Raw genomic sequence first — 18134 nt, forward strand, 5'->3', positions numbered from 1 at the left:
TTAATAAATAATTGGTTTTGTACCCGTGCCTCCTGCACACTTTTTTGAAAATTCCCTTCTCTTCCTTTCCTCTAAGTGCCATTCACGGGAGTCTATAGAAAATAAGACTGAAGAGTAAATGCAGGGTAGGAAGTGGTGCTTAAGGGAAGAGCTCTCAGCTGTATTCCCCTCCATCTGAGGTTATGAAGGCAGATAAGATATTTCCTCACAGTGAAGGACATTTGTGATGAACGCATATTCCGCATCACGTAGCATTTTTCTTATCATCACACAGTAACAATCCCTAGAAAGAAGAATATGGCCCTCAGGCCTCATAATATCATCCTTTATTAGAAATAAGAACAAAGGATGCAATTAAAATACAAATATTTCACATCCCAGAGGTTTAGATACTGCTTGGCAGTTCCCTGGTGGTTCCCCCTTTGAAGAAACGTCACGGCTGTGGATGCTCGGGAGGGATAGCGCCGCTGGGATGGGAATGGGAATGTGGCTGAAGAGGCACAGAGATGCTGCTGGGGAAAAAAAGGAGGAAACCTTTTAAGGACATTTTCTCTAGATGGTTAGGAAATCTCCTGAAGTCAGGGCCTGAAGCCCCAAGTGTTGGGATCTTTTAGGTTTTGTGCTGATCCGGGTGGGAAGGAGATAGATTTGCTTTCAGGTCACAGCCTTTCCCTGCGTCTCTCTGCTCTTTGGGCTGTAACCTTGCTGGAGCAGGGGCTCTGTGCAGCCCCTGCTGGACACAGTCCTGGACTGTGATTTTAGGGTACTGACTAACTCCCCTTGGATTTTAAAGCCCCTTCTGGTACAACATCAATATAAACATTTCCTGCTAGTTTTGCTTTTTGAAAAATTAATTTTTAAGTTCTTAAGGAAGAAATCCCCAAACCTTCTGGGTTGTGCTTGGCCAAAAATAATCAGACAAAGAACTAATTGATTTCTAGTGTTTGCAGCTCCAAAAGATCAGATCAGTAACACCATGATCTGGAACAACATTGATAAATCACATTACCTGGTAATGTTGCTTTTATTATTTTATTAACAGTTTATCCAGATTGGCTGCTTTCTGCCCCACAGAAGCTGGTTTTTACTCCCAGATGAACAGTGTTTTTTCACTCTGGATCTCTTTAAAGTGCTGGTTAAAAAAGCTCCAGTGCCCAAAGAGATCAGATGCATTTCTGGATGTTGCTATCCCAACAGATCCCCGAATACTTCAGGCCATGTCAGACCATGCTGGAGGAAGACGCAACCTGGACACATCTTCTGCTGCCCTCTGCGATAACTAGACACTCTCATTTTGCCTGGCATGTGTGAAAAACTTCATCCGAGCTGCACTCAAGAGGGAGAAAAATTCTTAGATTTTGGGAGGACTTCCTCTGGGGAAAGAAAGGGAGGATTTGGGTGTTTTCACTCTCCAAATCTTGATGCTGGCAGTGCATCCTGCCCCAGGAGCTCCCTGTGTGATCATCCACCACTGCAAACCTGGGGTTGCTGCTGCCCGTGGCTTCATGTTCCTATAAAATTCAAGATTTATCATCCCTTGACAATCGATTGGCCATTCCTGGATCAATACTTACCACTTGGGTCAATTAATCTTGATATTCACTTTAAGAGTAGTCAGTATCTACTTATTGATTTAAAGAATAATGAAAAGTAAGTACATGGGACCCAATCCCCCGGCTCCTGATGGGGGCAAACCTCCCACCGCAGTCAGGCTTTGCCAGGCATTGGAGCAGACTCCCCGAGGGTTAAATTTCCCGTTTTGGTTTTTAAATTCTTGACCGTCTCTTTGCCACTTCTCGAAGGCAACACATCACTCGCAGATAAAAGGTGTTCGTGCGACATTTCCGAAAGCTTCTGATGAAGAGTTAAACAACTTCTTTGGTGCTCATGTGAGCTGTCTTTGATAGGCAGCTGACACCTGTTACAGGAGGTATTCTTGATATAAAAGACAAAATTATGCCATTGCCAACCTAGGCTTTGACGCTTTATGGTTCAGATATCCCACCATTTCTGCTTAGCATGTTCAAAGAGGCACCGTGAACTCATAGGTGCTACTTAACCACAAAATTAAATGGAACAACTCATTAAGGTAAATAGGCAGTACTTGATCACCTACGGGAATTTGGCCCGAAAACCTCAAAGAACCACAAATTTTGGCCTTACATTATTAATTGATGTGTTTGCAGTAGAGCAGTGCATACAATTTTACACATGAAATGCAAGAGTGTATTTCTTTACCTCGAAAACAAAACAGTGATGTACCTGTAAAGCCTTACAGGACTACAAATTTATATCCTGGAAAGTGTTCATGAAACACTTGTATTCTCCATAGTATTATTTCTGTATGTTTAGAATGCTCTGAGAATAACAAACGAGCTGCCAGTTTAGAGTGACAATATGTTCAATAGGATGGAAATGGACTATCTAATATTTGCAAAAATAAAATAAAAAATTACTCCCCGGAGGTAATTCTTAATTTTGGAGTGTTGTGCAAAATAGTACAGCAGACCAAACTGTCATTGTAACCAAAAATGCATGTCTCCTCTGTTAGTTGTAAAAGTGAGATTTTTGTTACAAAGGAAATCTTCCTTTTCCTTTCCCTTTTCCCTTTTCCATTTTCCATTTTCCCTTTTCCCTTTTCCCTTTTCCCTTTTCCCTTTTCCCTTTCCTTTCCCCTTTCCCTTTCCCTTTCCCTTTCCCTTTCCCTTTCCCTTTCCCTTTCCCTTTCCCTTTCCCTTTCCCTTTCCCTTTCCCTTTCCCTTTCCCTTTCCCTTTCCCTTTCCCTTTCCCTTTCCCTTTCCCTTCTCCTTCTCCTTCTCCTTCTCCTTCTCCTTCTCCTTCTCCTTCTCCTTCTCCTTCTCCTTCTCCTTCTCCTTCTCCTTCTCCTTCTCCTTCTTCTTCTCCTTTTTATTTTCCATTTCCTGTTTCTTTTCCTTATTTCTTTTTTCTTTTTTCTTTTTTCTTTTTCTTTTCCCCTTCTCCTTCTCCCTTCCCTTCCCTTCTCCTTCTCCCTTCCCTTCCCTTCCCCTTCTCCCTTCCCTTCCCTTCCCTTCCCTTCCCTTCCCTTCCCTTCCCTTCCCTTCCCTTCCCTTCCCTTCCCTTCCCTTCCCTTCCCTTCCCTTCCCTTCCCTTCCCTTCCCTTCCCTTCCCTTCCCTTCCCTTCCCTTCCCTTCCCTTCCCTTCCCTTCCCTTCCCTTCCCTTCCCTTCCCTTCCCTTCCCTTCCCTTCCCTTCCCTTCCCTTCCCTTCCCTTCCCTTCCCTTCCCTTCCCTTCCCTTCCCTTCCCTTCCCTTCCCTTCCCTTCCCTTCCCTTCCCTTCCCTTCCCTTCCCTTCCCTTCCCTTCCCTTCCCTTCCCTTCCCTTCCCTTCCCTTCCCTTCCCTTCCCTTCCCTTCCCTTCCCTTCCCTTCCCTTCCCTTCCCTTCCCTTCCCTTCCCTTCCCTTCCCTTCCCTTCCCTTCCCTTCCCTTCCCTTCCCTTCCCTTCCCTTCCCTTCCCTTCCCTTCCGCACTTGCTCTCTTACCCTCTCCCTCTCTCCTTCCCTCTCCCTTTTTATTTTTACTTCCTTCCTTCTGACTACAGTGGCTACCACAAAACAGCCTGATCCCATGTTCAGATTACCAACGAAAAGGATATCATCATATCCATCCACATAAAGAAAAAATGCCCTTCAAAAGGGGGTGACAATCAATGACAAAAAAATCAGACATCAGTTCAGGAAGCTGAGTGCAGTCCGGCAATGGTTTGTTTAGTCTAAGGGATTAATTATTCAACAGTTGCAGTCATGATGAGAGTGCGCACACCAGTCTAAAACTGGCACAAAGGTTAATTGGTATCTAAGGGATGTCTCTAGTCATCTGATACTGTTAAGTAGCATGGTTGCTATTTTAGTATAGTTTTGAACTTTAAAAAGAACCCACAAAAGAACCCTAGTCACACGTGAGGAGGTGGAGACATGATTTCCTGGCATGAGGAGCTCAGGAAATTGGTACCCAGCATCAGCTTACCCAGCGAGAGGAGAAAGAGAAAGCTTTGTGTGCTCTCTGCAATTGAAAAATGGATTCCCCATTGCTGCTGGTTTAAGCCTTATGGGTGCTATTTAAACTTGGCACATCATAAATCCAGTATCTACCATAGCATTTGTTCTCCATCCCATTTTATTTGTGCGCGTGTGCAGAGAATTGCAGTGGTACAAACAAAGATGTGTCATTGCGGCCAAAGCCAAGTAATCCCCCAACTTTGCAAGGGGCCTTCTTCAGTAAATACGTTTATTTTGGAGGAGGCCCTAAAGACTGCCAAAACCACACGGATAGTGTAAAAACCCTGCACAGATGCCAGAGACTTTGAGGCTGGCCTGATGATTGCCAAAGCAGCAGGGCAAGCTAGCACATTCTGCAGGGCTTGGAAATGACCCCATCTTCTTATTTCTGGTTGTCTGTTAGGAGGTTTTGGTTCTGGTTCAGAAGAGCTTCCTGGCCTGTGATGTCCCGGGAGTGGCCTCTCCTTTTCTCCACTCCCTGTTTTAGGATCTGGGATATTACCCCCTTTGGCTGCCGCCTTGTGCATGCAGGGGAATATCTGCAAAGCAGTGATGGTCCCAAGTCAGACTGCAAACCATGTGCAAACATCTGGCTGTGCCTCAGCCACCGCTGTCGTAATGTCTCAGCACATGTATGGCAAATTTTTGGCAATCCAAAAGTGCCCGTTGGACTTGGAGACTTCAACTCTTTTCAGGGCTAGGAACTGGAGTTATTTCGATGGTCTTAGGAAACTAAGACTTTTGGAAAATGAAACTAGGGCTCATAGCCTGACTGTGGCTTACCTGAATAACAGGCAAGCAGAAGACATTGGGAGCTGTGCACAAGAAGATAGACGGAGCAAGCTGAAGGAGAGACATGAGCACTATCTTTGGGGCAGAGAGATACCCAGTCTTGTAAAGGAGATTAACAATACGTGCTGGAGAGATAAGTAAATTGCAAAAGCAGTAATTTAGACTTGGGCCACAGCTCTGAGATGGGAGCAACATCCAAGAGCTGCTGATGATACAAAGGAAAGAAAAAGCCGTCTCACTGTCTCGCCACCTGGTAAGATCTGACAGCAGCATCACCTTGCCTAAGCGAGTGCAAGGAGGTGCCCACCACCCACCCATACCCTTCCTGCGGGGTTTATAAATCAGAGGCTGGTTCTGGCTGACATCTGACATTCAAGGTCTCCACCTGAGAGCATTCGCTGACTTTTTCCCGACCACATAGACAAGCTTCTCTCTCCCATGCCAGGCCACCGCACCGTCGCTGGTCGGGATGAAATGGCAGGAGCTGCGTGAACTTGGGATGTGCAAGTGTGGTGAGGTGAGTCGGGATGTTCAGGGATTTAGAGAGGTGCTGTTTGCTGTTTTGTAAGTTCTGGTGATGCAGAAATGATCACGTCCTCTGTCAGGGAAATGAGGAAGTAAAACAGTGAGTGTCAAGCGAGAAGAAGAAATTATATGTAATGAAATTGGATTCGGAAATGTTTTTGTTCCAGCTACTTTAAAACACCACTGGCGTCATAACTGAGGACCTGCCAAGAAGATATTATTTTCTTCTGCTGTGGTAGCTTTTCTCCCCCCTCCCCTGGCTTTTTTCTCGAGCACATTTTGGCAAGTGATAAATCATGCAGTGGAAGAGTGCATGTTCCCTCTGTTTGTCTTTAACATTGACCTCAGCCCTAGGGCGCCTCAAACAACAAAGCCTTTCTTGGTCCAGATTGTCTTCTGGGTTACCTTGGAGCTTCTGCACGGGGAGAGGAGGGACACTTTTATTGTGCGTGAACTCAGAGGTCTTCATCTTGGAAAGCACATAGACATCTTAAATTCAAATAGCGGGACCGAAGCATATGCCCCAATAGAAATCTAAGCTCAAGTGTGTTGCTGAACCCATTCAAAGGAACAAAGCTGGCCAGCTAATATTTTTAACTGTTGGCATCAAATATTAAAATGATTTAAAAGAACGCAATACTTTCAAATACTCTTCCTGCACCAAATCTTCACAGTTCCTGAGTTATTAAAAGCCCAAACGGACTGTCCTAAAGAAAACGGAACACCTTGGGGTAAAAAAGGAGGCTATTTTTGGTGTCTTTGGCATCAGTAAACTCAGGGTAGCACACACAAATCCTGAAAGACTTTGCAAAGGAAAGCACCATTGCTTCTGTGCTCTCATCTCCGACACCATGCCACCTCCCGCGGTGAACACCACGTCAACGTCCCATTTTGCACATCTGTTTTGTACGTCACAGTACTGGGCCGGATCCTGAGCTGTCTGGATGTTTGCAGCTTCCGTGACCATCTGAGGATGCACATCCTCTGTCAGGCCCAGGAGGAAGCTTTCCCAGCATCATGTCATGAATCCCCCTGTGAAGCCATTGGGGATGAACCCCCTTCTCTAGCGCTCACAAAAAAAAAAAAAAAAAAAAAAATTCCTATTTAGCAACACGGTTGCTGAGGAAGAAATTGAAAAATCTTTTGTTGAACAAAGTACCTTTCACTTAAAAAATCCAGGCAAGATAAAATGACATGTGTGCTAATGATGTATTTTATGAACCACCATCTGTCTCAGGAAAGGTCAGAGAAAAATGGCAACCGCTGCTCAGGTGATTGGTGGTGGAGGGGGGAAAATGGTCTCATCTGAACGTGACAAGAAGCTTCAGTGACATCATATAAATGCCATAATTGGGAAGTGGTAAATTGAACAGGGCTGCCTTCGGAATTTGATGTGTCAATAAACAAGTTCAAGGTGACACGTTGGATCAATACGGCACGACAAGAATCATCCGACAAATTTACTGCAAAGTAATTGGGTGCAAAATGACTCAACTCAACCTTCACACTGCAGAAAATCAAACAAACAGGCAACCTACAGGCAACAGTTTGTATATGTCAGATGCTGCTTAAGGTAGCTTGCGCAGTACTAATAGAGTTGTTTTAAAGGGAGACGGGGAAAAAAAAAAAATAAAAGTGAGGTTCCTGTTATTATAAGTGTGACCTGAGGCATTCTATAACCCTCTGTGCACCTTGAGGGTGTATATATAGAAAAACAAAATACACAATTGCTAGAGGTAGTCTTAAATATTAATGTTTTTCTCCCTGTCTGTGTTGAGATGACAAATAAAATAAACGGGGAACACCTATTTTTCTCTTAGCACAAACAAGAGGCTTTTCATCTAATAGGTTTCTTACTTCTCACTCCCCTTATTTTTTGATAAAGGAAGGTGTAATAAGTCACCGCTATTAAAAAAACTGTATTTGCCCGTGCTGCACAGGGCTGTTGAATGCACGTCATTTGCTACCATTAGAATTAACTTAGTGCTAAACCTGAAAATAGTCACTCAGAGAAGTCTCTTCAGTGCATTAATTTGTTGACAACGAATTTGATGCTTGATTTGTCCCCACTCGACAACCTTTAATCTTGAGTTTCTCTGAGGGGAAAGTCGAGAGTTGATTTTTCCAAGAAATTTGGGCTCTCGCCAAGGCTGAAAGAGAAGACAGTACACTGACTGCACACTTTGGAAATGTCATAGAGATTGATTGTGTTTTAATTGTACATTCATCCTGGAGTGAGAAAAGTGAGGGAAGATGAGTGGAAAGCCAAAGAGAAAGATGTCATTTATGTTTGCAACCCCTCCCAACTAGGCTGAGCTTTAGTGAAAACCACTTTTTTTTTTGCCCCTGGTGCCTTTCTGGGTCTGTGGAAATGATGGGAAAGCCTCACTCCTGCCCTGTCCCTGATGCTGCTGGAGCAAGGGGAATCTGACCACAGACCTGGGGACCTGGCACTGGCACATCAACATTGCTGGTTCCAGCATCCACATAACTTACAGTAATCCGAAAATGCAGGAAAGCAAACAAACTCAGCAGCTGAGCTTTATTGATGGACTGACGCCACTGGATAAAGCAGTGTGCCGTGTTGGTAAGCTTTGGGCACACTGAGAATTTAATGGATGTCAAGATGTGGACAGGGGAAAAATAGGAAGATTGAGATAGAAGATTTGTGCCAGGAATGGGATTAGTGTGAAGAATTATGTGTGCAGTGGTTATGTTAAAACCCCCCACCCATCCATATATGTATATATATATATATAATACAGAGATGTGCCCCTCTCTGTTGTGTTGGGGTTCTTGTGCACCCTCGGGCAGGGACATCCCGGGGAGCACTGCCCAGGGCCAGGGGCTGCACAGCCTTTTCAAACCCAGCAGGCTCTTGAAATCGGTAATTGCAGTCAAGACAACCGGGTTATGTCCCATGCAAGAAATGAAACCCAAGTGAACAAAACCCTAGAGGTCCATCCTTCTTGGGCAGAAATATCTCCAGATCTTGTAAGTGACCTAATGCTAAGATGTGGAGCGAAGCATGCAACATCAGAAAGGCCAGCCTTCCCCCTTTCCCTGCTGTAATAGAAAGGGAAGAATTCCCCTTTTTTACCCAACTGTGGTCTGGGGCGCCCTTAGAGCCCAGTACACTGAAGACAGAGGGTTTGCCAGCATACAGCTACCACCGCACTTAAGGACAAGTGATATTGTGAACTGATATTCACTTATCAGAGGATTTCTTTGTGTTTCAAGAATGACCTAAAAAACCAGCTGGACAGTGGGAACCATCTTACCGTGTAAGATTAGGCAGGTCATTCTGTAAGTCTGGCACTTCTAGTGGGATGTTTTTCTCCCCTCGCGCTGGCTGAATCACAGAGGAGTCACGGCAAAACATTACCACTGAGCAGTCTTGGCTGGAGGAAGAGATATGATGCAAACCAGCTGCCGGGTGACTAAATTGAGTTAAAAAGTTTCAAAATAGATCTTGTGTCGCCCTTCCAAAAGGTATCTTGAGGTAGTTTTGCCATTTGATGCTTTTTTTTTTTTTTTTGCCTGTTTGACGCAGTATTTACTTGTTTCTTTATACGAGTTATTTGCATCAAAGTCAACCCTGGCAGTGGAGGGAATCCCAAGGGATGGTTTGAAAGCTGGAAAAGTAAAAATGCAAGGATTTTTTAGTTAATAGTTTTTTGGAATATTTGGATTATGAAATTGTTGTTAACGTAACTCCAGTGCTTTGTGTATTCTCAGCAGAAAAAGTTCCTCTTGGTAAGGCTGAAAAGCACGTGTTGCTCTGTTGCAACACCTCTCCCAGTGATACCACAGAAGAACACGTTATTTTCAAAGCACAAAGCAAAAAAATAAGTCCCACTAGTGCTGCTGGATGTTTTAGACTTTTACAGCTATATCTGTAGACTTATACCTGCCTCTGTATCAGTCTCTCGTTTGAGAACCACGAACATCTGAAAAAGAACCTGAAAGAGGAGTCTGGGATGTTAATTTCCCTTTAATTAAAGTGGGAACCAGATATCCAGTCTCTCAGGTTGCTGTGCAAACCACACCGCAAGGGAATCACATTTTGCAGGGCACAAACGGAGAGCTGACAGACGGGGGGCACCCATGTCCATCGAGGACACGACTCTACAGCGTGTTACCACCTGTAATGTGGTGGAAAACCCCAAACCATCACTTCTTTGCATTAATTTTGCTGAATCTTTTATCCTCAAACTGAGCTGAACTGATTTTCTGCCTTTGAATGATATTGATTTCCAGCGTTGACTTAATTTATTCCTTATTGTCTTTGTTTACTTGTAATGATTATTCTGTTGTTAATTGATATTTCTGTTTTGTTCCTTAAAAGCCTGGTTGAAAACAGATTCAAATCAATAGTAAAACTGTCACTAATTTCAGTGCATTTTCAGGTTTAATTGTTGTTTCCCCCCTCTTTTAGTATACCAGGAAGGGAAAAAACTAAAACAAATAGGGTCTTTAAACTGTGTAGCTCTTTCTGGAAATATTCTGTACGTATGGTGCCTTCCCTAAATCCTAAACACTTTGATTGTCTTTGGGTTATCAATCACACTGGTTATTTTCTGTTCTGACTTAAGAGGATTATTGGGACTGGATTTTGTACTTTGTCAGTATTACAGAGTGACACCTCCGCACTCGGGGCTGGGTTGCATCCTGGCAGTGAGCCTGCCCGTCTTCCTTCTCACCAAAATCATGTGGAGATGCTGCCGAGCTTGCGAAATTTGTGCCAGTGACAGTGTCCAGGAAACCTCTCCACCCCAAGAAGAAAATTCAAATTAAAGCCCCTGGGAGGCAGGAAAAGGGCAAGAGGGACAGATTTCAACCTGAAGAGCAAGTGATGATGTATGGCTTTTCTTTTTGGGATCCTGGCAGAAACCAGATGCTTACAGCACTGCAGCACTGGTATCACCTTAACTCATGCAAGCAGGATGAAAGCAAAAACTCTATTTCATTGTGTGTCGAACCAAGGAGTGAATTTGACCCCATTACTCCTCTACAGGGGAGCTTGTGGGTTGTTTTTCAAAGAAACATATTAAAGATTTCTCTGCTATGTAGGTAAGCCCAAATTTCCCTTCCAGTCGTGTCTCATCTTGTTTTATTACTGTAGGGATGTGCCACAGATTTCTGCAGCCTTTGGACCAAGCCTTGCCTGATGAAGAGGCATCAAGTGCTCTTTGGCTGTTGTGTTTGGCCCCAGGTTGTTTCCCTCTTAAGTAAGCAGGAGCAGAAGAGGTATGGATGCGGCTGTCTGGGGCTCTGGGAGTATCTCCACGTGGCGCCTTGCAGCCTTCTAAATGCTCCCTTTCTCCTTCCAAGTGGAGCAGAGCTGGGATGTTGCTGATCCCCTTTTAAAGCTCCTGCTGTCCATCAGGTGCTTTCACCAAAAGCTGATGATGCCAAGCACATCTGCAGGTCTGGTCCATCAGCCCAGAAGCTCCACTTACCTGGAACAAATATTGCAGCTTTTGCCATTTAGAAACATCCTGCCGTGACTTGGACTGCTGTGGTAATTGAGCTGCAGTCTCCGGGCCCTGAAAGGGAGCAGGTACATGGACGTATTTTGTTTAGGGTTGCTATTAGTTTTTCTGGGTTGCGGAGAAGCCTTGCATGGCAATTGAGCCCATTATGTATCTGGGTCTTGCTTAACGAGATGCAGTGCAAAAGGCAGTCCATTACTTTGGAACTAGAGGCTTTGCCTCCTTTCCAAGATTGATTTTTATTTCACAAATTATTACTGCATGGATTAATGATCTCTCTGCATGCAAACGCTCTCGGCTGCTACCCAGGTGCATTAACCTTTCATAGAACAAAGAATTCCTCCTCCTCAATGTTGCTTTGACCAAAGCATTTCTCATCTGGATGCTGAATATTAAATACATGGGCATCACTGCCTTGCTGTTGCCAACCGGAGAGGAGCTCAGTTCAGAAATGACAGGCCTGTGTGTGAACCTGCGATCTCCTCCAAGTGTTTTCTTGTCCACTGGACCACTACAGGCTCCTAATGCTTGAAGGCAAGCTTGTAGCCCCTAATTAAAATAATACTGTTTACGAAACATTTTTGGCGCATGAGTGCAGCAAGCAGGCATCCCAAAACAGGCAAAGGCTACCATCACCAGTTTATGGGAAAGTAACACAGAGGTGGAACGAAATGTGGGGCCATGAAGGTCCCAGAATAAAGACTCCAGGTTCTCGAAGCTTGTCTCCCTTCTTGCAAGACAAGCAACACAGTTTTGTTAACACAAGCTGCTCCACCGAACCCCGATGTCCTAAGACCTGCGCAAGGATGTGCTTAACAAGTAAACTTGCAATAAAGGGGTCAGTCCTGCAACAGCTTCTGCAATGAGGGCGATCATATGTACCAAGAGTATATTTAAGCTGCTGCAGGATGGGGGACTCTCTTATAATTTAGGTTGACCAACATCCTTATTCCCCTCCTGGTCATTCTGTCCTGGCAACATGCTCATTTAGATGTGAAAAGTCTGCTCTGTCGGCAGACTGCTGCCTACACGCAGTAAATAACATGAAATGTAGCCAGCTTTGCTGTATTTGTGAAACTTTCCCCACAGCTCTAATTATGCCTGGGTAGTACTAACATTTAGTCAGCTTAAATTATTAAACTCTTGCAGCCCCCGCAGGTAAAAACCTGTTTAATTAATGACTGATTAGTTAAATCATTATGTGTCCTGATATGAATCACAATAATTTTATAGCCTGTATTATCATTGTAAAGGCATGCTAACTTATTGAAGGATTCTTTTTCCTAAAAGGAACAGAAATAAGTCTATTTTAGGGCTCTGGAGAAACCACCTCCTTTATAAGGACAAAACATATCAGAACAAATCTAGTGTAGAAAGATAGTCCCTAGACAGTCTCAAATGCTCTTTAATCCATCTGGAAGCTGGAGATGCTCAGACCCTAGCAAAACAGTCTTTCAGATTTGGACATTTATGCATTCTAACATGCATTTTTAGTTACTTCACAAGTTTTGGGGCAAGCAAATGCTGGCACAATTGCATCGTCTTCAGCAGATATTTGAGTGTTGCCACCAAGTGTAGAGCCCACGTCTCCTTTGCATCGCTGCCTTTTTGCCCTGTTGGTATCTGCTGCCCCCTAGAACCATCTCTCTCAGGCAACAAGATCCCATGTACAGCAGCAGTGACTTTCAGTGTTGACTCGGATTAAAATCAAGCATCGCTGTTTGGGTGGATTCAGGCAGGTAGCTTTTAGCTCTCGCCGAGACAGTGAATATTTCAGAGCCACGCTGGCTGTTGTGGTGAAGCTGGCAGCAGTCTGTTAGCCCATGGCACCACGATATCTGGCAGGAGGTAAACTGACATGTCCACACATTATCCTTTCTAGCCTATGAACCTGCCTGCCAAATGGCTGGCTAATGAGACCTTTGACTGTGGCCCCGAGGCTGAAATCTTGTCCTAGGCCAAATGCTAGTGGTTACAGCTGTGCCAGAAGGATAAATAAATAAATAAATAAAACAACACCCTTTTCCTCAAGGATCTACATGACACATAGCTCCTGTTGGTTCTGACACATGGTTGCCCCCAGACCATCTGCACGTGCTCAGACATCTGAAATCCCCGACTTACTGATGAAGGTAGTATCAGACACCGGAAAGTTCTACATGTTGTCTGTGACAACAATAATTTCTGTAAGAAATTTCTGTTTAAAATACTTCTTTCAGCTCAGCTTCACCATCTTACAGTAAAATGGTGGTGGAAATATCTGTAATACTTTGGCCTCTGAGCCAAACTTGCTGTGATAGAGATAAACTCATTTTCCAAGAAACGAAGATATTTGGCTGTTTGGAAGCGGAGATGTACAAGAAATTGTACATCGAATTTGGATTGTGTTCTCCAAACAAGAAAGGCTTCAGCCACACTCTGTTCCAGGAGCTGAGGGAAATGTCCATTTTCTTTTTGAGGGGAAACGGTGGGCATAAACAGCAAATTTCTCATCTCCAAAACCCCATGCCCCTCATCAGGTACCTGGAACTACCCACTGACAGCCTTATTTTCTGGGGCACAGCTACGTTTAGGCTCTCAGGGACTGTAACAGTCAGATTTGTAAGCTCAGGTGAAATTCTGGTGTTTCCTGATCTTGTAGAAGTTGGGTTCAGCCTCTTACTTGAACCCATCAGGTTGCCTTCAGCACAGCAAAGAGGTGACCCTTCAATGCGATGGCCTTGGAAGGACTTTGGGAGGTGGCCTGCAAACGGGGTGCACACTTTGAGAGCAGGTGGCTGTAGGGTTGGCTGTAAGGACAGGTGAATTTGGAGGTGGTGTCTTTTTTTCATCTCTTTGCCCAGCTGAACGCATCTGCAGTCTCCCAGCAGGAGCACGGAGCTCCTTGGGGAGCCAGTGGGAAGAGAGAGCCCTTGCTGCTGTCCAGAGTGACAGGCTGGATGGACAGACTTAATGATATATGTAATGTAGAGCTGCCTCACTGCAGAAATCTGGGACATTGCTTGCAGAAAGGAAAGGAGAAGAAATGAAGGTTATTTTGAGCCGAATACTCACACAGGAGCGTAATTCGCTGCAAACCCTTGTTCACTTTCCTCTAGTTTACCTAAGCACTGCGGTCATGGTTCTCAACAAATGCACGGCAAAGGGAAGAGACGGCATTTTTTTGCAGCTCTACCTTTTTCTTTCCCTCTTTCCTATCATATTGAATCATCAGGGTGTGAAATATAATAAAGCACTGTACCATTCAATCTGTCGGCTGTACCTTACAGGTGTACTCCAGGTAAATATCCCCTTGGCTGGTGAAAAATGAGCTTACCTGAAACAGATGACTTTGATGAACTTCGGTATCTGGGCCTCTATCACTCTTTTCCAATTGGCTTCCCCAGCAAAGCGTGGTTACCCAACACAAATTTGTCTTAGTGAAGGAAAGATATTCTCTTAATTCACTTTGTTCCCAGAGTCTTGCCCCCTTGCTGACACCTTCACTTCATCTGGTGTTCCATAAAAGTATAAATGGCAGGGCTTGTCATCTCTTCTACTGGGTGTCTTTGGGAAACAAATTAATTATTTACCAGCCTATCGCACGCCCCATTGCTTTGATAAAACTGGAATATAAGTAAAAATGGCCGTGTATTAAAAGGTGCCGTTTCCTGGATGCAGCAGTGGCAGGTATAGTACCACAGCAAGAGCTACTGCTTGCCCCCACCACCCTCCCCGAGCGGTCCCTGCTCATCGCCAGGCAAGCGGCAGGGGCTAATAGCAGAAACGAAGCAGATGTGTATGCAGATGAGATCCCTGTACCTGCAAGGGGTTTCACTGCTCACCATTTTAATTTTAGATAAGTGGCGAATGCTTCTTTGCTCTCAAAGACGAGAACATCTAGAGAATTAAGTCCTGCCTGACTAGCAATAATCCAGGGAAGCCATTCCAGGGGGTTTGTAAGTTTGTTTTCTTCTCTGGTTTTTTCCTTATTTCTAGTTTTATTCATTTGGTTTTTATTCTTTTCTCAGTCCAGACCTCTGAAGAGGAACAGGGAAAGTCTAGGAGGTGTTTCAGAGGTGCTGCTGTGTGCCACGGCATTGCCTGGATCCTCAGTGGAAGGGTCACATCCTGCTGCTTCTGCAAGCCCAGCAAGTGTAGGCCAGGGTATAGAGTGAGGCGTTTCTCCCACTCTTTCCTCCAATAACTCATTTGGGTGAAAGCCATGCTGTGATTGCTTGAGTAAGGCTGTGATTTTTGGGAATAGGGGAGCTTGTTTCCTTTTTTGTCTGAGTTTCTTAAAATATTCGTTTGAACAGTTCAAAAAACCAAGTACATTACAAGAGGGATTGGCTTGTCAAGTGCTAGGAAATGACCCTTCCACTGAAGAACTATTTTGTGCGTCATTAATTGTCATTTGCAGTAGCATGTACTGCTTTTCCTCTTTAAATGAGTTACAAAAGTTAACTACTTAATCCTTAGAGGCCTTTAACAGGGATATATATAAAACTTCCCATTGTTGGCTGCAGAAGGTAAAGGTGATGAAGAGACCTGTCCACAATCATGAAACTGAGAGTTTTAAACCCTTGAGTAATGGCACTGATCACAACACCCACCCTGACTCTGTGACTGTATTTCCCTCTGAAAGCTGTATTGGTGCTGTCAGATCTTATCTCCTACAGGTTAAACAGTCTTTATGGATTTTACTCGTCCATCTCTCTCTCCCACATGGATAAGAGAAGAAACTGTAAGCTGTGAGTACCTGGGTTTGCTTCTTACCCAAACTGGAACTCTTGGGGCACTGGGGTGAATTTTCCCTGGTGATGCAGAGATGCTGAGAGAATTGGATAGGTTGGATCAAAAAAAGAGGCAGTTTGGGATTGGAGATCCCCGTTTTTTACCCCCTTCTCTGAATTTGCAAACAACCAAAGACTGTTTCACTAAGTGGTTGAAAAGGCAGAGCAATGGAGGCTGTCAGTGGGACTCCACATGAGTTTGTGCATGAAGACAGCAAGTTACTTGGGAAGATACAGCAAAGGCAGGATGCCAAAGGATGCCCAGAGGAGAACTTCCTAAAATCGTCAGAGCATAAACAAGGTTATTATATCTACTTAAAAGTTAAGTGATCTGTAAGGTGGCCAGAGACCATATTTCCCGTTCCTGTATAAACTTGTGCAAAGCCCCAGTAGACCCAGACCATTAAACAGTGCTTCCTCAGGACCAGCTATAACCTTACTAATTGCAGAGACCTTCCTTCTCGCTGAATACAACACCATCGTAACAGTACCTCAACATCTTCCTTTGTTTCTCATTGTTTTTCATTCTGCAAAGCAATGGGCAGGGAAAAGAAGCCCTTCACTTGCCACAAACTTTATTCAAGCTTGAATGATTACAGCAAAACTGTGTTCTGGTTTGTTTTTTTTTTTCAGCCATCAAGGAATGTATTAATCTGAAACCACAGCCCAACCTAGGATATGTTTTAAAAGTCTTCAGAGCAGAACTGCAGTCATATTCAGTGGCTCAGCTTTTGTTTCAGGCCAGGTTTTATTTGTATCTTCCTCTTTCTTCATTCTTTTTTTTTCTAAATGATACCACCAAGTAGTAAAAGCACCATCCATGTTTCGGATGCATGTAAAATAAACTATAGGAGGAAAGTGGCAGATAAATTTAACAAGCATTAAAGTTATATATAATTTAAATATGTATAAAATTATTCAGTGTATCGATTAGAAAATGGGCTGTTGACCATTTAAAGGCAACAATCAATTTCATAGTTCACAGGTCAGGTCAAGTTTCATTCTAATGATCTAAAAAAGCAAATAGCATTAGGAGATAATGAACTCCACAGGATTACAGATGTGATCTATAGCTCTGTTGTGGCACAAGACCCAGCAAATGAGAGAGGGCATCATCTGAAGTGCCCTGGCCTCCATAGACTAAACCCATGTTTTTATATCTTGGCAAGGTGTCAATTTATGATGTAATCAAAGGCAGCCGATGGAATTACTTTGCTTCTAAAACACCACATGGTTAAGCAATGTCATCAATGAGCAAGAGAGGTAGATCCCCATTAATGTGGTCTACAAAGTTATCTTCCCTATTCTGGTAAGTGAATGTTGAGCATACCCACCTTGTTAATCAAAGGGAGATGATAGCTCTCTCTGCTCCCACCGAAGAGTTGGGTTACACGAGGAAAACACTGCAGGGCTACCATTGGGTTCTTTTCGGGTGCGCTGCTGTACAGCAGAGAAGCATCTTCCCTAAATTTGAGTGAGGAGAGGAAGAAAAAGAAATCTGTACGTATAGAAAGAGGACGAATTTGTATCCATATCCATGTAAATAAATGTATATTTGTGTGTGTGTGTGCATGGGTAAGCATATTTTCATTGGGACATGGAAGAGGTAATCTGAACTTTTAATAAGAGCAGGAAGGGGCAGTGAAAAGCCTGGTCTATATTTTGAGGATATTTAGGTGTTATTTTGTGAAAATTGATGCAACCTGTTTTCTGAAGAACGATCAACTTTTGGCCTGAGTCTCAATCACTGAAATCTTCAGTCCCTGTCTTCTGGACCATATGATCTGTACTTTTGAGTCCCTACTTGTTGCTTTACCTCAAAACTTGATCTGAGTATCAAATCCATCTAGATTTGCATTTGGGATGGTCTGGACTTAAATCCAGGCATCCTCCTATGATATTTATGCAAAGTTAATTTCCCATTTCCAGCTCTGGTTTGGACGCAGAAGACATTTTGCAGTTTCTGAATGGGTGTCTGAAATGTGAGAAAAACTTGCAAAAGGATCAGGCAAGATTCCTCTGAGCATTCGTGAAAGGGGAGCAAGGGAAAGAATTCAAGTTTTCATAGAATCATAGAATCACAGACTGATTTGGGTTGGAAGGGACCCCAAAGACCATCTAGGTCCAACCCCCCTGCCGTGGGCAGAGACACCTCCCACCAGACCAGGTCGCTCCCAGCCCCATCCAGCCTGGCCTTGAGCACTGCCAGGGAGGGGGCAGCCACAGCTTCTCTGAGCAACTTGTGCCAGTGTCTCACCACCCTCAGGGTGAAGAACTTCTTCCTTGTACCTAGTCCAAACCTGCCCTCTCCCAGCTTCCAGCCATTACCCCTTGTCCTGTCACCGCAGGCCCTTGTAAACAGTCCCTCCCCAGCCTTCTTGTAGCCCCTCTTCAGGTACTGGCAGGCCACTCTAAGGTCTCCCTGGAGCCTTCTCTCCTCCAGGCTGAACAAGCCCAACACTCTCAGCCTGTCCTTGTAGGAAAGGTGTTCCATCTTGGTAACCCTCCTCT

Source organism: Leptosomus discolor, chromosome Z, assembly GCF_034619465.1.
Source record: "Leptosomus discolor isolate bLepDis1 chromosome Z, bLepDis1.hap2, whole genome shotgun sequence".
Classification (NCBI taxonomy): Eukaryota; Metazoa; Chordata; class Aves; order Leptosomiformes; family Leptosomidae; genus Leptosomus; species Leptosomus discolor.